At 43.3% G+C, this 24,825-nt stretch overlaps 1 protein-coding gene and 1 long non-coding RNA gene across 6 annotated transcripts in view; one reads left to right on the top strand and one right to left on the bottom strand.

Annotated features, from left to right (window-relative positions):
* LOC119906713 (semaphorin-6D-like) overlaps window positions 1-24,825 on the bottom strand; it is a 195,838-nt gene that overhangs the window by 140,036 nt on the left and 30,977 nt on the right. For all 5 annotated transcript variants that reach the window (XM_038724036.1, XM_038724035.1, XM_038724033.1 and 2 more), the window contains exon 2: window positions 20,089-20,226. The gene's annotated coding sequence lies outside the window, so the exon portion shown is untranslated. The remainder of the gene's footprint in view (window positions 1-20,088; window positions 20,227-24,825) is intronic.
* Window positions 3,398-11,860, top strand: LOC119906716. The gene is made up of 2 exons (XR_005445012.1): window positions 3,398-3,473; window positions 11,648-11,860. It is a non-coding gene; the product is annotated as an uncharacterized LOC119906716 (long non-coding RNA).

Consider the following 24,825-nt stretch of genomic DNA (forward strand, 5'->3'; position numbering starts at 1 on the left):
GGAGGCAGAGAGATGAAGGGGGGGAGAGATGAAGGGGGGGAGGGAGACAAGAAAAAGGAGGGAGGGAGAGAGATGAAGGGGGGAGGGAGAGAGATGAAGGGGGGAGAGATGAAGGGGGGGGGCAGAGAGATGAAGGGGGGGAGAGATGAAGGGGGGGAGGGAGACAAGAAAAAGGAGGGAGGGAGAGAGATGAAGGGGGGGAGGGAGAGAGATGAAGGGGGGAGAGATGAAGGGGGGAGACAAGAAAAGGAGGGAGGCAGAGAGATGAAGGGGGGGAGATGAAGGGGGGAGGGAGACAAGAAAAAGGAGGGAGGCAGAGAGATGAAGGGGGGGAGGGAGACAAGAAAAAGGAGGGAGGCAGAGAGAAGAAGGGGGAGGGAGAGAGATGAAGGGGGGAGAGATGAAGGGGGGGAGACAAGAAAAAGGAGGGAGGCAGAGAGATGAAGGGAGGGAGGCAGAGAGATGAAGGGGGAGGAGGGAGAGATGAAGGGGGGGGGAGAGAGGGAGGGAGACAAGAAAAAGGAGGGAGGGAGAGAGATGAAGGGGGGGAGGCAGAGAGATGAAGGGGGAGGGAGAGATGAAGGGGGGAGAGAGGGAGGGGAGACAAGAAAAAGGAGGGAGGGAGAGAGATGAAGGGGGGGAGAGAGGGAGGGAGACAAGAAAAAGGAGGGAGGGAGAGAGATGAAGGGGGGGAGAGAGGGAGGGAGACAAGAAAAAGGAGGGAGGGAGAGAGATGAAGGGGGGGGCAGAGAGATGAAGGGGGGGAGAGATGAAGGGGGGGAGGGAGAGAGACAAGAAAAAGGAGGGAGGGGAGAGATGAAGAGGGGGGAGAGAGGGAGGGAGACAAGAAAAAAGGAGGGGGGAGAGAGATGAAGGGGGGGAGAGATGAAGGGGGGGAGGGAGACAAGAAAAGGAGGAGGGAGGAGAGAGAGATGAAGGGGGGGAGGGAGAGGATGAAGGGGGAGGAGGGAGAGATGAAGGGGGGGAGAGAGGGAGGGAGACAAGAAAAGGGGGAGGAGAGAGATGAAGGGGGGGAGGGAGAGAGATGAAGGGGAGGAGGGAGAGATGAAGGGGGGAGAGAGGGAGGGAGACAAGAAAAAGGAGGGAGGGAGAGAGATGAAGGGGGGGGAGAGAGGGAGGGAGACAAGAAAAAAGGAGGAGGGAGAGAGATGAAGGGGGGGAGAGAGGGAGGGAGACAGAAAAAGGAGGGGAGGGAGAGAGTGAAGGGGGGGGCAGAGAGATGAAGGGGGGGAGAGATGAAGGGGGGGGAGGGAGAGAGACAAGAAAAAGGAGGGAGGGAGAGAGATGAAGAGGGGGAGAGAGGGAGGGAGACAAGAAAAAGGAGGGAGGCAGAGAGATGAAGGGGGGGAGAGATGAAGGGGGGAAGGGAGACAAGAAAAAGGAGGGAGGGAGAGAGATGAAGGGGGGGAGGGAGAGAGATGAAGGGGGGAGAGATGAAGGGGGGGAGACAAGAAAAAGGAGGGAGGCAGAGAGATGAAGGGGGGGAGATGAAGGGGGGGAGGGAGACAAGAAAAAGGAGGGAGGCAGAGAGAAGAAGGGGGGGAGGGAGACAAGAAAAAGGAGGGAGGCAGAGAGAAGAAGGGGGAGGGAGAGAGATGAAGGGGGGGAGAGATGAAGGGGGGGAGACAAAAAAAAGGAGGGAGGCAGAGAGATGAAGGGGGGGAGAGATGAAGGGGGGGAGGGAGACAAGAAAAAGGAGGGAGGCAGAGAGATGAAGGGGGGGAGGGAGAGAGATGAAGGGGGGAGAGATGAAGGGGGGGAGACAAGAAAAAGGAGGGAGGCAGAGAGATGAAGGGGGGGAGATGAAGGGGGGGAGGGAGACAAGAAAAAGGAGGGAGGCAGAGAGAAGAAGGGGGAGGGAGAGAGATGAAGGGGGGGAGAGATGAAGGGGGGGAGACAAGAAAAAGGAGGGAGGCAGAGAGAAGAAGGGGGAGGGAGAGAGATGAAGGGGGAGGAGGGAGAGATGAAGGGGGGGAGAGAGGGAGGGAGACAAGAAAAAGGAGGGAGGGAGAGAGATGAAGGGGGGGAGATGAAGGGGGGGAGGGAGACAAGAAAAAGGAGGGAGGCAGAGAGATGAAGGGGGGGAGGGAGACAAGAAAAAGGAGGGAGGCAGAGAGAAGAAGGGGGAGGGAGAGAGATGAAGGGGGGAGAGATGAAGGGGGGGAGACAAGAAAAAGGAGGGAGGCAGAGAGATGAAGGGAGGGAGGCAGAGAGATGAAGGGGGAGGAGGGAGAGATGAAGGGGGGGAGAGAGGGAGGGAGACAAGAAAAAGGAGGGAGGGAGAGAGATGAAGGGGGGGAGGCAGAGAGATGAAGGGGAGGAGGGAGAGATGAAGGGGGGAGAGAGGGAGGGAGACAAGAAAAAGGAGGGAGGGAGAGAGATGAAGGGGGGGAGAGAGGGAGGGAGACAAGAAAAAGGAGGGAGGGAGAGAGATGAAGGGGGGGAGAGAGGGAGGGAGACAAGAAAAAGGAGGGAGGGAGAGAGATGAAGGGGGGGAGAGAAAGAGGGAGGAGAGGGAGAGAGACAAGAAAAAGGAGGGAGGGAGAGAGATGAAGAGGGGAGAGAGGGAGGGAGACAAGAAAAAGGAGGGAGGGAGAGAGATGAAGAGAGGGGGGAGAGAGATGAAGGGGGGAGAGAGGGAGAGAGACAAGAAAAAGGAGGGAGGGAGAGAGATGAAGAGGGGGAGAGAGGGAGGGAGACAAGAAAAAGGAGGGAGGGAGAGACATGGGGAGGGGGGGAGGGAGAGAAAGGGAGAGGGAGAGAGAGGAAGAGAGGGAGATGGGGGGGGTTGGAAATGGAGGGAAAGAGAGGAGGATGATGGGAAAGCAAAGAGGGAGGAAGAAGCAGGAACAGCTGAGCAAGTGGTCGACCTGTTTCAGCGCCAAACATGAAATGTGTGGATTACATCATCTGATCAGGATTATGGATTATGGTTTTTAACCGTCTCTGAAGCTTGACGCCAGAATCAAGTGGTCTAAAATTTAAATATTAATACCTCCGTTTGGGGTTCGTGTCCCGTGTGGAACAAAAAGTCAACATTAAATATTTTTATTGAAGTTACGTAAATTGACGAAAGTGACGTATTTTAACCCGAACCAGGATCCTTTCCTAACCTTAACCCACATTTCAGGACTTTTTGGGAGTTGGCAGTGAGAATGTGTTGAGACACTAGTGCAGTAGGTCAGAGCTGGAAGGACGGACGGTTCAAACGTCCACCTTTGTTTCCTCTTCCAAATAAGTCCGTCAGACCTGGAGCTTTGTTCATCTCGCTTAAACCGTCAGACTTTATTAACTGACCGAATTATCCTCTAACTGCGGCGGAGAGTCGTTTCTCCTGAGAGGCAGAGACGAGTCAACTCAATCGAGCCTCTTAAGTCCTCGCTTGACAAAATGAGAACACTTTAACAGACTGGACCCTCCAGACTTCGGAGACGTAGAGAGATCACCTTCAGGTAATCATCTTTCTTCTCGTTTTTTCTCACATTTGGAGGCGCGAGTTTATCTCCTCAGCTCCAGGTTTTCTGGGGCAGACAGGAAACTTTGGCGCACTCAAAATTTGGGACATGGTTTAAAAAACAAATGAATAACACCTGCCTCAAAGTGGGCCACCTCCAAGACCAAGTGACCAACAGGAGGTCTAAAAAAAATCCCTCCCTGAACACTCAATCTACTTTCCTTCATTTCCACTTTGTCAGACGGAGCAGCAGCTGACGGGTGACGGAGGGTTTTGTTTTCGGAGCTGCTCAGGAAACGAGGTCAGAGACTGAAACTCCAAACTTTCAGAGTCTCGAACTGGGACAAAAACCAGGCAGACAAACAACAAGTACAGAGCAGAGCCTCGGCAAGCTGGCAAACGTAGAAAAAGATGCTCCGCCTGACCACTCATTTTTAAATCGACTAATCTAACAAACAGTTTTTCAATTTTACGATTAACTAGGGCATAACGTCACGCCGTGTGTCATGTAACGTTCGACCGTTTCATATTTAACGGCCACGTATGAGCGAGAAAACAGCCGGACGTTACAGACGATCTGTGACTGTCTGCACAGTACATACATCTGATTATCAAACTGCATCACTCAAAACTGAAAACATTACAGTTTTAAGTGAAGTAGCCTAATTAATGTCTCTTATTGTTATTATCATCACACCTGCTGTCGTCATTATTCTCACGTGCTTAATCAGGACGATTGAATAAAATATTGACTCATTGATTAGCCATGTTGGATTTGGATTTAATTGGTATGTTAATCCAGTCATAGAAAAGGTTTTTTTCTTAGTCATTAGATTAATCGATCTGAAAAATAATGTACAGCCCTCGATTAACTAATTTACTAATTTATTTATGATTATTGTAAAAAGAATATTTGTTACTCAGTTAATATAAAAATGTATCCAAAATAATATTTTAAAACTTCATTAATAATTCAATATTTTATTCAATCATCCTGAAAATACTAGCATTAATACATAATGCTAATTAAAATATAAATAATAATGAGTCCTGAACCAGCCCTTGGTTATGCTACTATAGGCCTAGACTGCCGGGGGATTTCCCATGATGCACCGGGCTTCTCCCTCTCCATCTGTATGCATTCTTATCCCATTAATGCATATTACTAACTCGATTTCTTCCCTTTCCAGCCCCTCCTGCGTCGCTTTCTGCAGGCAAAACTCTGTCGGCAGCATCGTGTTTCTGCTTTGCATGACTGATAAGAGCCCATCAGGAAGCCAAAGGTGATTCACTGCCCCAGAGTTTTAAACCAAGACGTGGGTCAGCAGCTTTTTCAAATCTCTCTATTTTAGGATTTTCTGGTACGCAGTTTTAGTCTGGACGGCAGGAGTTAGCGTAGCAAACGTTCTGCATGGATCCAGATTCTTCTCAAGGCTTCTGCCTGGTGAGGCGGCTTTTTCCTTCCAAGAACTTGCTCATGGCTGAAATTGTTGGGTCTCTGTAAATAATATTATTACGGTCTGGACCTGCTCTCTGTGAAAAGTGCAGTGAGATAGCTTCTTGACGCTATAGAAATAAACCTGAACAGATTTGACCTGACTTTCATAAAACAAAGGAATTGTGGGCACGGCCTCAATTCGGAGACTTTAAAAGGCTGAAGGGGTTAATCTCCTTCTGTGTGTGTGTGTGTTCTTGAGCAGTTGGCGAGGGAGGGCGGGGCTGTTCGTCTGTCTTTGGATTAAATCCGATAAGATTCGACCTCCTCCCAGTTTCCCTCCAGTCTTTATCCCCCCGGCTGGAAAATGCCCTAAAGCCCCAACTTCTTCCTCACGACTGTGTGTGTGTGATAAAATGCTCCAGCCAAACGCCAGCAGATGACGTGTGCTGCCATGTGAAGGTATTTATGCTAAGAAGCACGATGACATTAAACATTTTGCTTAGACGCCTTTAAAAGACAGACGCCTGCGGCTCCCTGACGGTATGTCGGCGGCGGCTGGAAAGCTTTCAGTGACAAGACCGAAAAGGTGAAGCTCCTGTCATTTTAATACAATGAGCTGCGGGTGTCCCAGTTTAACGCAAACAAATCCTGCTTACCTGAAACCATCTCTAGAGATTCTGCCACTGAAAGTTACATATAATAAACTTTAACTTCAATACAGTGGATTTGAAGGAGCTAAACACAGAGTGTGGAAACAGCAAAAACAGCTGATTTGGGATGTTTAAGGTGAAACTGCAGGTCTGAGTTTAGGATCACGTGATGTTGTGTTGTTTGGCTGCTGCAGTAATAAATCTGCTGTCGGGCATCTGTGGTGTTTCACTGTGCAGCGGGGCGTCTCTGGCCTTCAGCAGGACAGAGATCAGATAATCCCTGCTGCCCTTAATCCCCGACCTGAGAGAGGGGAAGAGGGCAGACACCACCCTCTTATCTGTCAAATGTTTTATGGGGGGGGTGGGGAGCGAGGTTCACAAGAAACCATCTACTACATTTTAAAACAACAGAGCTGTGTTACAGAACCAATAAGAAAGGACCATCCCAGCAGTAAATAATATCACAACAACCATAATCCTGATATAGTAGCATTTGTTTTTTAAGCTCGCCCCTTAACATCTCTAAAAAGGAACAACAAGCCTTCCCAGCAGGCACAGCTACACATATCATTCAGGGAATAATGTGATTTATAGACTGATGACGTGTTATTCTTTCACAAAGTTGGGCGACTCAAAGAAGTGTGATTGTATAGAAGTCTGTGAGAAAATGTTTCTACTTGTCAGCTGATTTATTCCCTCAGTAAACACTTTCCTGATGAGTTTCTGGTCTCAGTCGTTAGTTTCAAGTCTTCTTCAACACAGCATGATGTTCATTTAGTAAATTATGGTCCCATTTAGAGGAACAGAGACCAGGAAGCAGGGGAGGCTTTAGGGCGGAGCTACAAGCTGATTGACAAGTCTTTACCATGGCGACCTGTCAATCAGGACAGAGGCGACTCGTATCCGCTGCTCTGTGTACATTTAACCAGCGCCGCTGAAAAAGCTCATCAGGAGTCGCTGCTCATTTTTCCAGGAAGAACATTTTGTTTTAAGCCTGTTTGTTGCTAGCCAAACTTAGCATCACAGCTAATATCACAGCTAATGTGAATTACGGATGCACCTTGCTAACCAAGCTAGCTAGATTCACGTCCAAATATAGTCCCGTCAAATGTAAATGTCTGTTTTTGTATAGCGCCTTTCTAGTCTTTTTGACCACTCAAAGCGCTTTTACACTACATCGCGGCGCTGGTTTCAGTATCTTGCCCAAGGATACTTTGACATGAAGCCTGGAGGAGCCGGGAACTGAACCGCCGACCTTCCGATTAACGGGCAACCCGCTCTTCCTCCTGAGCCACAGTTTCAGAAAACCAAGATGGCGACGACGGAAGTCCCAACTTTGACGCTTCAAAGCGGCAGGTCCACAAACCAGCGGGTGACGTTACCGCACTCTTTGGAGACAGAACCAGAATGAGTAAAGCTCCAAATGTGAAGATCATCCAGGTTAATTCTTCCTGAGAGAGAGCTCCTCTGAGACTCGTCTGTCAGCAGGAAGTGACGGCGTGAGAGAGATCAGGAAGGATGTATTGAGGCCGCTCTTCACATCGCATTTCCTACCAAAGCCCATGACGATCCTTCTCCAGCCCTAACAATGGTGTTTGTGTCTGAACCAAACCTCGACCACAGAGGTGGCAGATCACAAACCTGTCACCACTTTGGACCAGTCTTTTATTTTGTTGGATATTTAATAGACTTTATTAGCATGTTCATTGTGGCTACAGTATCTTCAACACTGTTTCCCCACTTCAGTGTGTTTCCAGGTGAGAAAGTTTTATAAAGCCTTTGGTGTCTCAGAGAGAGCTGTGTGAAGTCTGACAAATGTCGGATGGGGTTTGAAACTGAAACAAATCTGTCGGTTCGGAGTTAGGAAGACGTTCATAGATCTCTGTGGCTGCTGCAGGCTACAGGCTACACTAGCATAACACTGAGTTTGTGATTTCACCACAGCCGTCAGACAGACATTTGACAGACAGCTTCGCTTTCTTTAACAAAAAATCAAGAGCATATTCCAACTAACTCTCTCAGATGGAAGGCACAGAAAAAAAACATCCCGAGAGCCAAATCCTGATCTGTAGTTTGTTCGGTCCATCACTTGCATTACTGTGGCTGTAATGAGCTAAAAGGAAGTACAGGAAAAGTCATAAAAATGTGTTCAGGAAGGAGACATTCTGTGACGATCAGAAGATATTTTCACTAGCATCAAAGTTGATCTACCAGAACAAGATGTGGAAGAGATGTCTGCTGCGTTTGGGTTCCTCATTCCAGTTCAGTTATCAAACATCTGGAAATGTGTCTGCACAATCTCACCACGACACAAATGTAGAAAACACTTCAACAGAAGTTTATCTACTATTGAAAATATTGACATTTCAAATTGTTCTGAACAGCTGATGATAAACTGAATATTTCTCTCTCTCTCTCTGGAGAAGGATGCTGGGCGTTTTCCTGTTGAGGGCTGACCCTCCTGGCTCAAACACTGCCGACAGATGAAACTGTTTCTTGCCAAACTTTGGTTTTAATGACAGCTTTAAATCTCACTCTTCCTCCTGCCAAATAAAAACACTCCTCTGCACCATAAACACCAAATGCTGCTCAGGCTTCTTCTTCTTGGATCTTCCTCCTCCTCCTGTCCTGCGTTGGTACGATGGAGACGCCAAGCAGCACTTTCCTCTGACAGACCAAACCACTGAGGAAATCTGTTTCACACCAACTCCTACGAAGCTTTTTGACTAATATTAATGTTTTTTAGTCCGGCAGAACAAGATCAACAAAGTGATTCAAATGAACCTCCTGTCTGCGTTTAAAACAGCATCGCTCAAAAACAAACTACAGACTGAGGATTCCAGCTGCTGAAGATTCAGCATTGAGTCTTCTTCCCTGTAGATGCTTTTACTCTCAGCCGTGGCCGTTTCCACCACTGGAGCAACCCTTCAGCTGTATATTCGGGGCAGGATGTAAATGCTCCGTATTTCTAGTCTTTTCAACCTCAAAGCGCTTACCAGTTGGTGTTAGTAATGCACCTCTAGCTCACAAGGTGATATTTTAACACAATTTCTGAGAAATCTTCAATGAGGAAACGACAGGAAAAATTTACCGAATGAAATTTGCTGATGATACCGTGATTCTAAGCCTTTTGCACAAGGATACGGACTCCTCGGTGTCTAAGACGAAATAGACACATTTGTTAAATGGTGTGACAACAACCATGTTTTGAATTACGGAGGGGGATTGGGGGGGGTTTGACCGAGAGACAGCAGCAACATGGTCTGAAAAGGACAGCTGTTCACACCACCCTTGTTGGAGTGATGGTTGAGGAGTCAATTTGTTATTCGATGTTATGGTGGACAGATTGCTTGGCTGGAATGACCAAGAGTTCAGTCTTAGAGAGGTTTAGTTGAAGGTGGCAAGCCTTCATCCATGCAGATATGCCCGAGAGACAGTCTGAGATCCGTGCCGAGACGGTGGGGTCGTCTGGCGGGGAGGATAGGTAGAGTTGCGTATCGTCTGCGTAACAGTGGTAAGAGAAGCTGTGCGAGCGAGTGATATTTTAACACAATTTCTAAGAAATCTTCAATGAGGAAATCTATGACTGGAAAAATAGTCTTTATTGGGCAAAATTTTGAAATGAAATGTTCGGCAAAAACAACAGTTCAGGGGGGGTCTTTCTTACTTGTCATTATAAATATTAAAATGTATTTCCTGTACTCATGCCTTATATTTAAGAATCTTGAAATATGATTTCAGACACCCCTAAAATGGACCATACCATTTCCTAACTTTGATGCTAGTTGAACGTCTATCTGCCCACATCACTCGCAGCGCAGCTGCTCCTGTCCAGTCCGCTACACGCTGGTGGAGACGCCGTAAGTTAACGTCAGTAGTTAGCTATCTAGTTTCTTTAATACACTTAACTTTCCTACCTTCTGAGTTTCATAATTAGCATTTCTTTTATTTAAAATGAGCTATGTGATGTTAGCTAGCGGACAGCCCATCCTGTCATTTCATTACCACTAAGCTATATCATTTCATATTTTATGTAATTGTTAGCCAACATGGGTGCTTTGGCATGAGCAGTGAAATTTAGGATTAGTTATTGTAGATACACATTTTGACATCAATGTAGTTTATTATTTCACTTTAAGTATTTTGTGAGTCTTTCTACAATAAGCATGATATTTGTTTTCACTCTGGAATTCAGGAGTTTTACCTCCCCAGGTAAATGTTAAAATCCAGGCCTGTTATTTCAAATGTATTCAGGTTTATTTATACAGCGCCAATTCATAACAAAAGGCATCTCATTGCACTTTTTATCCAGAGCAGGTCTAGAGATTGGCCTACTCGGTTTAGACCAAAAAATTCCCAATTCCCCAACAGTGTATGACAAATGTTTTTTTGAATGCAGATTGTATTTCATTCACAGTCAACATGAGCAGGAGGAAAGGAGATATATGCTAAAAAAGTTGAAACTTAAAACTTGAAGTGATAAGAATTAGGAATTAGATATGATAATTCAGACTGTGTTTTATGTGTCTTTGGTTCCGGTTCAGCTTAATGTGGGTCTGTTTTGAGCGTTCATGATGGTCTGCTGTTGTGTGTCTGACTTTATGGCAGTTTTGCTGTAGAAAAGTGACTGACTCCAAAAGTTGTCGTGTTGTATGGGGCACAACTGCTGCAATAAATTTGATTTATCATCTACAGACTGCACACATTAGTTAAATAAGCAAGGATATGGTCTTCGACCCAAGGCAAGTTATTAACCATGAGCCAGTGGTCATTAAAACCAGGAAGTAACTCAGGTGTCCTCATTCACTCTTCTTTGCTGGAATACACATGTTGACAACCTGTGTAACAAACTGCGTCTAAGGTTGCATGGTGTGAGCAGTCAGATTGGGATGATTTCCTACCAGGAAATCTTAGACAGTGTTATCAGATATGGAATTACTGCATGGTTTGGCAACTTTACAGTTAAGCTGAAAAACAAGCTTGCCAACATGCACAAAACAGCCATGAACGTTATAGGGAGGAGAGACTATGAGCCTACACAGAGCCTGTATGAAGCAGGCACTTATGAAACCGGCTAGGAAAATTAAATCAGACCCTCAACATCCCCTCGTCCTGAATACGAAACCCTGCCATCAAGAAGAAGACTCCGTGTACCAAAATGCAAATCCTGTCGCCTGAAATTATCATTTGTGCCAGCCTCCATTAAGCTGCTGTAAAATGTAAAATAGTGCTGTGAGCACTTCATCACTTTACTTGTGATCCCTGTGCAATAGGGCAACGTGCAATAAACATACTAGCACCTTAGAACATGCACTTTACACAAACTTCAGTTCAATGGAGCAATGGTTTTCCTCTTGTGAAATGCTTCTCAGGGTCATGTTGATGTCTTTTGTGATGTTTCTTATGAAGCAACACTGCACTGTGCCCAGGCAGAATTTCCCCCTGGGGACTATAAAGTTAACCTAAACTAAAACGGTTAATGGTCTGTTCTTGTAAAGCACCTTTCTAGTCTTACACTACATCACATTCACACACCGATGGAACAGCCATCAGGAGAAATTTGGGGTTCAGTATCTTGCCCAAGGACGGTTCGACATGTAGTCTGGGGGGGCCGGGGGGATTGAACCGCCATTCTTCCAATCAGCAGGCAGCCCGCTGCATCTCCTGAACGGGGCGGGGTCTGCTATGCTTGTTTCACCGTCACACTCCTATCATCACGTTAATATCTCGAGATCTCGTGGCACGAGTAAATACACAGCAATACACACAATTCTAAGTGAGAAAGCTCACTGTCTTTCATTAAGGAAGAAAATCCCCACAACATGAACGACGTCAGTAAATTCAACATCACTTCTCCATAAAATGCATCATCAGTGTCACTGTAAACAAGCCCATTTTATTTAGTTATTTTAAATTATAGCCTTATAATTAATTACCTTAGATGTTTCTACAGCTTCTTATACGACTCTGTGATTATATACTCCATCTTTCTGAGGGGTGCTGTTGTGTTCAAGAGATTTTACAGTTGATTTGAGTCCTGATTCGTTTCATTCAACCTCCCAAATCTTCATTTCACCTCTTTAGATTCTGATTAACAACCATTAACAAGCAAAGCATCACATAATGAAGACAGCAGACAGAAACAAGACGACGGCAGCAGGTGAGTGAGAAACGCCGGGAAATAACAAGAAGACGACAGACATCTGATGCTTTACCAGAGAAGAAGAAGAAGAGAGACCATTATCAATAACACAGAGACATAATAGATCCAGGATGATTTCTGAAAATCTATATATTTTGATATCACAGTTCTGTTTCACACTTGCTTTGGCGATGTTACCGTCCGCTCAAAGTTGTGTTATGTTCATATTACTCTGTGCTGTCTAAATATTTTACCGTATTTTGATGCTTTGGCAGCATTGTTCTTGAAACTTTCATGCCAATAAAGCCCTTTGAATCGAACTGACGGGGGGGTTTGGATTAATGACAGCGAAAGCAGCCGACTGACAGATGAGAGAACAAGAAGAAAACGGCTTCATATTTATTGTGTTTTATTTACAGCAGGATGTGACCCAAATATCACAACATCAACCGGGAGAAGAAAAACACTTCACATCATCATCTTCTTCTTCTCCTGCTTCCAAACTTCTGATCACAGCGAGACTTTGACTGAATAGAGGCGATTAATGACATTCGGTCACATTAACCATTCATGTCAAAACAGGATTTGATGTCACGGTTCAGATGCGGGTAAGAAATAAATACTTAAAAAGGTGGGGGAAGCGAATCCGGAGAAATCAAGCTCCAGGACAAAAACCACAACACAGCCAGTCAGGTTGCTAACGTTAGCTAGGCTGTGGGTTAGTATATGGTCAGTGCAGTTGCTGCTGCGAAGCTAACTTGACGCTCAGCAGCAATAGCAAAGTCCTTACAGGGAAGTCCTGCCACTCGTCAGCCATCTTGGCAGCGCCTCCGGGCAGAATCAGTAGTAAAATCTAATAAAAATAGCTGAAAAATTTTGACGACTTTGCCCCAAAATAAGGTTTAAAAAGCGTCTCTCTGTGTCTGATTGTTGGTTTGTCTTTCTAGTTTAGTTAACTTAGTTGTAGTTAGCTAGCATAGTTATTGCAGAAAGTTAGCTAACAGAGGGTCTTCATTTTCTTTTTTAGTTTCCTCCTCTTGGTTTAGTGTGCTGTTCATTTTCATCATGGCATCTGTGCGTGCGGTGTTGGAGGACAGATGGCAGAAAACGCGTTGCACTTTCACCTGCCACCATCTTATATACAGTCTGCAACATGCATTTTACTGACGGCCGCTTTGCATCGGCGGAGGCAATGGTATCAGAAGTCTTTACATACAGTTCGACAGAGTAATAGACCCCACCCCCGCGGTAAAGTAAGCGCACCATAAAACGTAGTGGGAGTTATCATGTGCAGTGCGTGACAGGACCATCGACTGCATGCTTGATAACAGCTGATCTACACACATTAGTTTCTATCATGGGTAAGTAATCGCTACTCCTGCCAGACAGTAAAGTGATGTTAACACAGCATATCGTTAGCAAACACTCCAGCTGTCGCGGAGCGCTGTCTGATCACCTGAGGAGCGCAGAGCGGCCCAGCGGGTCCAAGCTGTGATTTTAAGGACGTTCCTCAGACCGACATCTTCCAACACTAACCAGGATGCAGTGTGCAGCTCTCCACTTCGCTGTGGCGTTTGATCGCTTGTCTTGCTTTTGTTTATCTTCGTCTCCCACTTGCTGCATCCTGCTGAAGCCCGATTTGCAGGCTGATCAACATGGTGATGGTGGTGATGGAGCAGTGGATAAGACACATGCCTATGGTGTGAGAGACCCGGGTTCGAACCCACTGTGAGACACCAATGTGTCCCTGAGCAAGACGTTTACCCCTCGTTGCTCCAGAGCTGTGCGACCTCTGACAGCAGTTGTAACGCTTTGGGTAAAAGCGGCAGCTAAATGAATAAATGTAAATGCTTTTAAACATAGTTGTTTTTATATGTTGCGAATGATTTGGCACCTGATTAGAGAGAAAAATTGTCTTGAATCTACAAACCAGTGAAAGATTCTCTTTAACAGTAACATCATTGATTTCTGAACCTCCTGTCCAATCATCTCTCTTCATCTGATCCTTTCCATCCTCCGAAACACAACCTTCTCTCACTGTCTACAAACGAAAGAAAGAAATCCAATACATCATGTAATATATCTAAGCGACGCCGCTCTGCTCACAGCTCGCAGCTTCTCTGCTGTCAATCCAATAAAACACACAAACTGAAACGACAAAGAGGCGCAGACAGAGACAAAGAGATTCAGTGGAGTGGAGAGGAAAATAAAAGTGTGGAGAGGAGGCAGATATCAAAGCTGCTCTCAGCGGGCGTCTGACGAGCTGATGTAAAAATAGGCGGCAGGTCGCTGTTAGGACGAGGACACGCCGCTTCCGTCAAAGTCAATCCTCAATCTGAGAAAGTAGAAAAGGAGCCGACACACAGCTTCATTATCGTCTCAGTTTCAGGAGCGGACAGAACTGAACCGCCTCTTCAACACTAAGACAGCTGAAGACGGTGAGTTATATTTTTAATACCATCGATGGAGACCACTGTCAAACCCACAGAACTTTATTTTAATTCTAATAAAGACTCCAAACTTCATTAGGAGGAAATGTGTGTGAAATAAAACATCTAAATCTGGTGGAATAGTGCAGCTGCAAAAAACATGGCAATCTCGTTAAATCACGTTAAAGCTAACATAAAAGCACAAGGTGTACGCTAATGTAAATTTCACATCTCTGATTTGATGTGGTGGCATCAGCACCTTCTGGGGGCCCACCACCCTCAAAGCCCTGCTGCTCCGTAACTGCAACAAATACCCATCAAAGCTGGTGTATAAATACATGTTTATTTGGATTCATATGTTGTTGTTTTTCTGACTTTATGTGAATGAAAAGACACAATTTCACCTGTTTTCTCATTGGAAATAGGTTAATATTAAAATATCATTGTCCTGACCACAAAAGCAATGTCTGTGGGGAACTCTTGCCATTTTCTGTACTTTTGAGGGGTACAAAAACAGTATTTTAAGGAACAGGTGAGTGAATGATCAGCAGCAGAGATGACCAGCGAGCACAAACGCCTCTTTTCTTTGGTGATAACAGCTGGATTTATTGATCTGTAGCTTCCTGTGTAAAGTTTCATTGACGGAAACTAAAACTGAAATGTCGACATGGCCTACCAGCAATCAAATGATAAAGATCTCACTGAAAACTTAAGTTAAGACCAGGTGCGGTAGCTGGAGGATAATGTTCTTGTGACCTAAATATAACCTCAGAGATTCTCAGAGTTTGTGTTTGCAGTTTTTCTGACGAACAAAGGAGTTTCAGCCGAGAGAGAGAGAGAGGGAGCTGGCTGACAGTCAGGACTGCTTCCAGCGTTTAAAACTCCAACATGCAAAAACACCAACATGCTAAAACAACACCCAACTGTCCCAGATAGAAAAACACACACATATTCACACAAGGCTGAAGCTCTAAACTTGTGGGGACAACAAAATGCATTCCCCAGCCCACAACTTTAATTCTTCCCTTAACCATAAAACCATGTCAAACAGCTCCTTAAAAAGTAAGGACATGTTCACTTTGCAAAACATTCAAATTTATCTTTTTTTTACCCAAAATGTTTCTAGTATGTATTAAATGCACAATAGTGTGCCCACTTTCTCGAAAAATGTTTTAATTAAAATATTAAAAATGCTTACTTTCCACAGTCGTCCTCGCTTTCCAACAACGTCCTCGCTTTCTAAAAAAAGCCTCACTTTTCAGGTCAGAACTCACTGGGAAATTAGTAATATGTGCTACAAGATACGAATGAGATACTACTGTTCTGACTTTGCAAATACTTGCCAGATAGAAAACGAGAACACACACTCTCTCTCTCTCTCTCAGGTCACATATATCATCTGTAACACACCTATTATCCTATAAAGCATTGTATTATAGGCGCTTACAGGGAAATACAGGAAGCCCCTGGCGATTTATCACACAAACCTATTCTGCTAATAAGCTCATTCAGTGAGTTCATTAATGTGCTGATTAACAAACGTTCCCAAATGAACAGAAAGTTCCTCAGTCTGACCCATCACTGTTGATGAACTGTGCTCGTTTAATTGGAGAGTATTTTCTTGTCTTCAGTTCAGTTTTTCCTCATTAACATGTTAATTTATACAGCAACACACTCAAAACTTAATGACATCACCGAGTCAACGGTGTGAAGATGAGACTGAGGTGTTAAGAAAGACATCAGTCAGCAGCAATAACTACGCTAATGATTAGCTGTTTCATCAGAACCGACACATTTAATTAATGTTTTAACACAAAATTATTTTAATGTAAAATTATTTTTAAAGTCTTGAACATACCACTGTGTTTAAATTCTTAGTTTGAGTTCCTGACTACTGACACCCCTACTGCCTGCATCCACGACGAGAAGGCAGGGCTCCAGAATAACTTCTGGCATGGTTCCACTGTAAGCCAAAATTTTTAATTTAGGTGCCAGAAAATTTAGGAGCACTCAAATTTTACACAGCACCATAACAGTATATTTTAATTTTCTGTCATTTCCCGTACACATTTATAGTTATGTAAGTGATTCTAATTTTTTAGTCCAAATCTTTTGGCTAAAACTTCAGTATTGTAAATCAAAAAACTTAAAAAGCGCGGATGTTTACAGTGCTAGACAAACTGAGAATTCAAAAACTTCAAATGCCATAACGCTGCATTGTAGCCCGAAGTGCACCTCCTGAAAAGTCGGGAGGACCTTAACATTACACATTTCACCCAGTGTGCAAGTCAGCTTAAAGTCGGGTATTGATCAGCTGGTCTGGTTCCTTCGGTGAGTCTGTGAATCCACAAGATATCAAACAGCCTGACTGCAGAAGCTGGCTGAAATGATATCATTACTTGTATTCAGTTTAACAATATTTATTTTGTTGTTCAAAAATATCAAAACAGACAACTCTTAACAACTTAGATAGACTTCACAAACATTTCCCACATATACCCCGAATTCAAATTTATATCAGACACACGGAAACTCCCCTATTTACTGGGAGAAATGCCAGAATGCCAAATCATTGCAGCAAAATATATCTCCTCATGTCATAAACTGAGGACAACCAGTGGAAACTCCGAATAGACTGATAAATATTTATTAAAGAAATTACATTACATTTATTCATTTAGCTGACGCTTTGTCATGTCTGTTATTTTAGTATTGTTCCTTTATTTGTTTTGTTTTTTAATTTCACATTTCATTCAGATTATTTAGTTGTTTTATTTTTAATTTTTATTTTAATTCTATTAACACACAGACTTTTATTTTTTTATTTTATTTTTATTAATTAATTTTAATTTTTTTTGTTGCACACACAAACACACTTTTACTGTTTTATTTACTTTATTTAATAAACTGTATGAAATGAATTGTTCTTTAGTAATTCATTATAGATAGATGGACAGATGGATAGATAATAGATGGATAAACAGATAAGGGACAGTACTTCTGTCTTTGGGAGAGCCTTCAGAGAGCCTGTTTTTTCACACACTGCTGATACTATATCAACTTCAACTCTGGTGTGTGTTTAGGAATGTGGTAAAAGCGCTTATCTCTTATCCAGAATAATATCAAATGTGTATGTGTTTTCAAGTTGAAGCAGGTCTTTAACCTTCACTTTTCCCGTGGGATTGCTGCATCGCCCCGAGGCAAACTGTGAAAACTCCAAACACACAAACCCTGCAGCTCACATGCTGTACACATCCTCCAGCGTTTGCTCATTAATTTCTCACTGCAGTTTGTCACAACTCCACCAACACACTCACACACTCTCAGATCAAACAACCGTCTTTTCCAGGGAACAGACTATTTCCTGGACTGAGCTCAGAACACTGACAGGAACAAAAAGAAGGATATAAAGACATAAAATATTATTTTGACCTGATTTTTTGGGGTCACTTTGTTCTTTTCTCACAGAACTTTTATTAAACTATAAATAAAACTGTTCATCCTGTGCACGCTGGCGCTGAAATTCAATTTATAGAACCGCGATTAGTTTGAACCAGAACACAGGAAGCAGGTCAGTGGAGGCCATTAGTCCTACTGTCAGAGCAAATGTGTTACGGAGGATGAATTCTTTTCACTTTCTGAAATCTAGTTTGTTTCTTTATCACACTGTTTGCTTTTTTTCTGTGTGTCTGGATATTTGCTGTCTGTGAGCCTGTGGAGCGTCACTGGAATGGATTTTGTGGGTCTAAAGCATTTTCAGGAGCAACAAACATTCAGGTATTTAGCCTTAGGAGATGTGGGGTACGGTAATGGACTGAATTATACTGCCGCAAAACTTAAATTAATAGCCGAGGCTTTTATTTGCTTAAATCATTAAACTCAACCAGCCTAGATTTTGGACAGGCCTTTAATTACTTTGCCATCGCAATAAACCTGAATAAAATTAGACTTTGAGGCTCGTTGTTTCCGTAAAATGAACTGAACGGTTAAATTGTGGAGAATCTTACCAATCTAGCCGTGTACCATGTCCACACTGAGAAAGGTTTAAACATTTATATTTGTATGCACGATCTAAGCAGCTTGAACTAGCTCAAGCAGGTTTTTACATCCAAAAAACTTCTATAAAAACCACACCGGGCTCCTAATTGAGACCTGCGTTTATTTGTCAAAACGTGAAGCCACACCCGGCCAGTAAAAGGGACTGGCGTCTAAATGGGACTTATTATTTTTACGGTAAGTGGTTTACAATGGGTTTCTTCAGCTGTCCTAAATCCATGCAGAAAACCCATTAAAAACTACCACTATATCACAATCCATTACAAATTAACATACGAAAAATAAAATAGCTATTCATTTATACTGTTTAAAACTATCTTTAAAAACTGCACAGTGCTAATGATTTGGACGTGTGCTCGGGACTCTAAACTATCCACAATCTCACATGTAGACTACCTGAGTGCAAGTTGACCTGTTTATATATAAACTATACCCATAAAATACCTTTAGTAGAGCCCGACCGTTATGGGACTTTTACGTCCGATACCGATTTCAATATTTGAGGATTTTAAAATCCGATGGCCGATGTATCGGCCGATATTATTTTCCCCCTTTATTTAAGATTATCCCTAACATTTGTTATGTTGAGACCTCAAGACATAATGCAGTTTAAAAATACACTTTGTAATTGTTAGAAATAAAACTTTGAACAAAAGTACAACAAAATGTATGAAACTACAGAAAACATTTTTAAATATCTGATTTACTATAAATTACAGAGTACTAATACTAATAAACATTAAATAGTGTATTTATTTTGGGGACCAGTGAAACAGAAACTATAAAATATACCAATATAGTACTACTACTAAAAGTAATAATAATACCATATATCATCTCTCGTGTCATTGCTATCATAATAATGATAAATAATGGTTTTTTTGGTCATGCAGTAGTTATTACCTTAATATAATCTGCCACAATGACTACTTTCTACATCTAGCTTATCACCTGCACTCTGTTAATTCTATCCAAAGCTACACAAACTATTTCCTAACCACCTTCTGGCTCTATGATACAGTGACGCAGAGGAAACGCTGCCCTTGAATTAATCTAATACTACATGACTGTCTGCAACGAGGTCCTGCAACTGTGTGTTAGATACTTGTTCAGGTCTCCTCTGGTTTTATCATAGCCGACTAGAACTACAGACACTACAGTGTAATCACTCATTAATGTTAGCCCCCTCCACTTAAACATAAACACAGCGTTAGCTTTGTGGGTAATTTAGGAAGAGGCAGCGTTAGCTGCTGTTGGCGATGTTAGAAAATATTTAGAAGTAATAAATGAGAGAGAAATGGGAGGAGGACTGGTCGCTAGAACTGCCAAACTGTTTCAGAAATAGATCTACAATCAGTCAGCCTGAGCCTGGAGAGGCCAGTGAAAAACTGGAGGGTTAGCAGGTCTGGTCTCCAAAGAGGAAAAGTGATGAGGGCTGTTTTTGTTATTATTTAAGTCGTGTAATTGACGTGACAAAACTCACCGGGAACACTGAGTGTTAGTGCAAACAGAGCCGGCTCTGAGCTCCGGCAGACTGCGGTCACCTGATGTTTTGTTCTGTGGTGCTGCAGTGTTGTTAACAGAGGAGCTGCAGAGCGCTCTCTGGTGGGCAAACTATGCAACACTCATGACCTGAGGGAAGAATCCGTCTCACTGTTTCTTTTTTTTAGTAGTCATATATCGGCTGTTATAAAACGCCAAATCTGCAAGTAGCTTATATCGGCCGATAATATCCGCAAATCGATAAATCGGCCGGGCTCTATTATTTAGTACGTAAAGATAAAAACTATGGGATTCAATTTCATGTTGGAAATACTGAAGAAAAAGAAAACAACCAAAATAAGTTTTTCAAAAATGAAGGTTGACATCCAGTGAAAAAAATAAAAATGAGTCCTTACCTTGAATTCAAGACTGTCCAGTCACCAGCAGCTTCACAGGAGAGCCAATCAGTGTTGGAGAAATGTCCAGTCCAGGAGGAGCAGAAGGCCAGACTCCAGATGCTGCTCCAGCCCTGATTAACTCCTCTGTTTATAAATCTGTTCAGAGAAAGAGGAAGAGATGGAGTCAAGAGTGAAGCCAGGTGAGGAGGCAGCGGCAGCAGCTTCGCTTTCATCTTTATCCAAATGCATTGTGGGACGGGTGAAGGTTTCCCTGAGAACTAGAATACAGAGAGATCAGACTACAGCAGACCGGAAGATCAGGTTGATATCCGAGTCTGAACGCACGCAGAGTGATAAAGACTGAACTGATCTGAGCTCAGCTGGGTATCGACAATAAACTGCCTCTCATTAACTTCTCCTTTGAGAGGTATTTTGACAGATTTGGATTTTATTCAGGCCATGTCGGCATTAAAACGGATTCCTCCAAGGTATAAAAAGTATTGTTTTATTTAAACCATCAAAACTCAAGACATCTACGGAGTCCCCAAGAGGTCATTTCTCTATCTTCTGCGCATGAAAGTATTCCTCTCTGAATGCTCCGTCTTCCTACACAACCTCCGGATCCATTTCTTTACAGTCTGCTCTCACCAGCCCACCAACCAGGGTCTGAAATGAACTTTCTTTTGTCTGCCACTCTCAATACATATAACATATTAACATTCAGCTCATTCAGGCATCAGTTAAAGGAGACCTATTATACTGCTTTTCCTGTATTGTAGTTCTGTGACTCCTCTATGGCAGCTTTGCATGAATCAAAAGTTCAAAAAATCTTAGATTGGCTCTTGCAGGCCCTCATTTTAGCCTCTGTCTGAAAAAGCCGCCCCCAAAGCCCACTGTCTTCTGATTGGCCATTGTCTTATGTGTTTACCAGGTTGGCGCAGAGATAGGGCTGCATGTTCCTTTGTGGGCCTGGAGCAAATGACCATATATGGAAATCCGGCTCAGAATGACATCATACCGAGCATATGGTAGAAAAAAACAGTTCAAAGCGTTCGGAACGGGGATATCTTTGGTCATGTTTAACATGAACATCTGACATTTTCACATTATACAAAGGTCCCCTTTAATGTAGACAATGTTGTCATTCAATGTTCGATGGATTTACACAAAAATATTACATGCATAGTATTAAAGTAGAAAAAAACCATGTATCTCAGCACATGACAGTCACTCCACTTTACTGAATAACCTGCTGTTTCAAAGGAAACGACGGACGACAAGAAAGTTCACCACAGAATCTGTGCTCAAAACAAAACCCACCAACAAATCTGTCAGATCAAATCTCCATCAGAGTCCATCTCTCTACCAAAACCTCCTCTTCTGGATCCCAGCAAGCAAACAAGGAATACTCAGTTTCAGGTTGGCCAACGAAAATAAAACCAAGTGAGGCCTCTCACGTCTAAGACAAGCTCCGTCATTCTCCGACAACACCAGAGTTTAACGATAAACCATGATTAAAATAACGGTTGTTATTACCGTACACGGCGCTATTTAAACTAACGGCAAATACGCAGTTTAGTCAACCAACCAGCAGCTGTAAAAGTGTCAGAACAGGACAAACACTGCAGACTGTTACGATCACCGTCTTCTAAAGACTTACTGGTTTTCATGTAATTGTGCACAGGGTCATTGCATTACCTATAATATAAAATCTTGATGCACCTTGGATGGTTTTCATATGTTTACAAAAGGTATTAGCTCTTATTTTAATGTTCATACAAACAAAATGGTCATTTTATTTGTAGTTTTCAAAATAAAACTTATGTGTATCCGTACATTTGTACCATGATAACACTGATAACCGTGATAATTTTGGTCACTATAATCGTGATATGAAATTTTCTCCTGTAGTCTGGCCTCAGGCTGCCTCAGGAGAACCGGGCCTCCTCCTCTGGTGAGTTTTGTTTGAGACGCCGCCACAGATATCTCCTGAGCTGGCTGCTGGCCACACTACGCTAACCTGTGTCTTACTGTTGTACATTTTCCCTGCCCGGCAAAATGGCGGATGGCCCCGACGATTTCACCTGCCGCTGCAAACGATTTACCCCAAATTTGGCAGGTGCTGATTTCAGACCCTGCAGGCAACACACCACATCTGTCAGCTGGTGACAGATATGATGCAGTGTGGTTACGTTCATCCGTCTCCCATCTCTTCTTGTGTATTTAATGTCTCCACCTGGAATGTTAATGTCATGTTGGGTTGCAAGATTAAAATCAAGAAATTTATAGTATTTCAGTGTTGGAAACAGGGTCAGAGTTAGTTCAGATGCCCGAACACTTTTGTATTTCTGTGGTCAAACAGACACATGAGAGCTTCCCGAGACGGTGTGTTTAATATGTGACTGAAAGGAGCAGCGACCAACACTTCAAAACACCCAAGCAACAAGAAACGCATGAATTAATGAACCGGACCAAACGTCGGGCCCCTCAGTATCTCAGACTCTGGATAAAGTTGTGAAGTTTCAGTCCGTTTCCTTACAGAAGTCAAAGTCGGCTACAGCGTGAATATTTCTGACAGTATTTCCTCAGTCTGCCAGCCAGAAGTCAGAAGATTCGCTGTGAAATGGACGGACGAGTGCGAGATGGCTGTGTGGATGGATTTGATGTATTCCTGCCGCCTGCCCTGCATGCCCGGGAACGCCACTTTGAAGTCCCGGACATGTAGAAGAGCAGAAAATTCACCCAGTCGAGAGAAGAATCAAACAACGCGGTCGCTCAGGCCTGAAGGCTCAAACTGCTCAGTGTTTAAACTCTGTTTGGACAATTTCAAGTTCAAAATGTAAAACTTCACACAGTTCCAGCTTTCAGGGTTCTGGTCTTTGGTCTCCTGCAGCTTCTCTGTGTGAATGAACAAGGAACAATTTTAGGTGTATTGCTGGTGAAAAGTCGTGAACTAAGTGAGCCCAAAGAGAGAGAAGTGGATCACATAAAAACACAGCAGCTCAAACTGCAGGACTGGAAGTTTAAAACATCATCATAATCCTCTCATTTGTAATTTTTAAACATATTTCACTAATTTCACATTGCTTGCATTATATTTCACTCCCTTTTGTTTACCACAAAGCAGACATTGGTTCCACATCTCGGCTCTAATTAGCTGCTTAATTGGAAAATGAGGACTTGACTGTTTGTTTCGCTTCAGAACGAACAGCTTGAAGCACTTTGACTCGTCTGGAGCTGGAGAGCCAGACAGAGGAAAGTCTGAGGAAGAGGAGAACATTGTTTTTTTTCATATACTTCAAAGTGTCGGTCCACAGAGTAAAGCACCTCAGCAGAGTGTTATCCAATCAGTGCCCAGTTCAAAACCCGACACAGATAAAGAGTTCAACGTTACATAAAGAGTCTGCAGCTCAGCACCAATCAGGAGCCAAGTCAAGAAAAACAAAACAAAAACAAGAAAGCTGGGCAAACAAAGTCAGACACATCCGCGGGTTGTTGACAGCCGCTGTCTGGCTTCACGCCAATAAAACACAGCATGCGATCAACGTCATTCAGATGACGGGAGCTGTTAGCAACTTTAGCTGGTGCAGTTATGGAAGGTGGAGATTTAGTTATAATACATAGTTTTACTAAACTACCACTACAGCAGCAACGTAGGATTAAATCTGAGGGAAGACCAACGCCAAAACTGGAGCTGCGCCTGGAGAGGAAAAAGGGGTTTTGGACGTTCAATGAGGAAAACTATTTCCGGACAGAGTGGCTAGCCGGTAGCGCCAAACTTCGACTGACTCTGTTGTTGCGGAGGACGAAAAGCCAGTGGGAAATTCTGTAACTTGGTTATTGACCACTTCGCCACCATGACAGGAGAACGGCCTTCCTTTTCAAATAAGGTGAGTGAAATGTCACCTCCTTCTCTCTCTGAACTTAATATTTCTAATATAGTTATATTGTTTGTTTTGCTTTGCTTGCCTGGATTTAGCGGTGAATGAATAGTTGAAGTAACCTTACTGTCAGCACCTGCCACAGGGTCCTGGGCCAGGTCAGGTTTCCTGAATAACTGTCTATACTCTGTTGGTCGGGTACTCGGTTTTTAGTCTTCAGTGATGTTGTGTTATGAACATTTGGCCAAGCATTAAGAAGTATCTAGGCCTATTTCATCCATGCACCATTGTGAATGCTTCTTTTATTCTTAACCTGCTATTTGGTGTGAGAGAGAGTGACTGAGTGAGTGTTCAAGTGAGAGAGAGAGCGCACGTCTCAGTAAATGCAACTTTCAGCCCGTGTATTAATAACAGATCTTCTGCACATCTTTAAAGTTAGATTACATTTTTATAAAATTTTACCCCGCACTGTAATAGCACAATGCATTATATAATTGCCCTCCAAAAAGGACATCCCCTCTCACGTGAATTTACCTCACCCCACTGGTTTATTGTTGATGTACAATACGAAGGGTGTTTTATTTTGAAAATCAACCGGATTCTCTCTGCCGTTCTGTGTCTGACTTCCTGCCTGGTTCATCTGCTCTGTGCTGTTTGACGCGGCTTCCGTCAAAAATAGACTGGCAGTGAATATTGAACTTCAATTTTAAATAATCGCAAAAAAAAAAAAAAATCGCAATATCTGGCAGAAAAATCGCAATTCGATTTTTTTCCCCTCAACACCCACTCCATCCTCAGGGAACCACGAGAGCCTGAACTACGTTAATGACGACGGACAAAGCAACAGAGCGTAGAGCCACACTGCTGCAGGAGC

The sequence above is a fragment of the Micropterus salmoides genome, unplaced genomic scaffold (assembly GCF_014851395.1).
Source record: "Micropterus salmoides isolate LMB-PRFRI ecotype aquatic unplaced genomic scaffold, ASM1485139v1 Ms_hic_scaffold_17, whole genome shotgun sequence".
In the NCBI taxonomy this organism is placed as follows: Eukaryota; Metazoa; Chordata; class Actinopteri; order Centrarchiformes; family Centrarchidae; genus Micropterus; species Micropterus salmoides.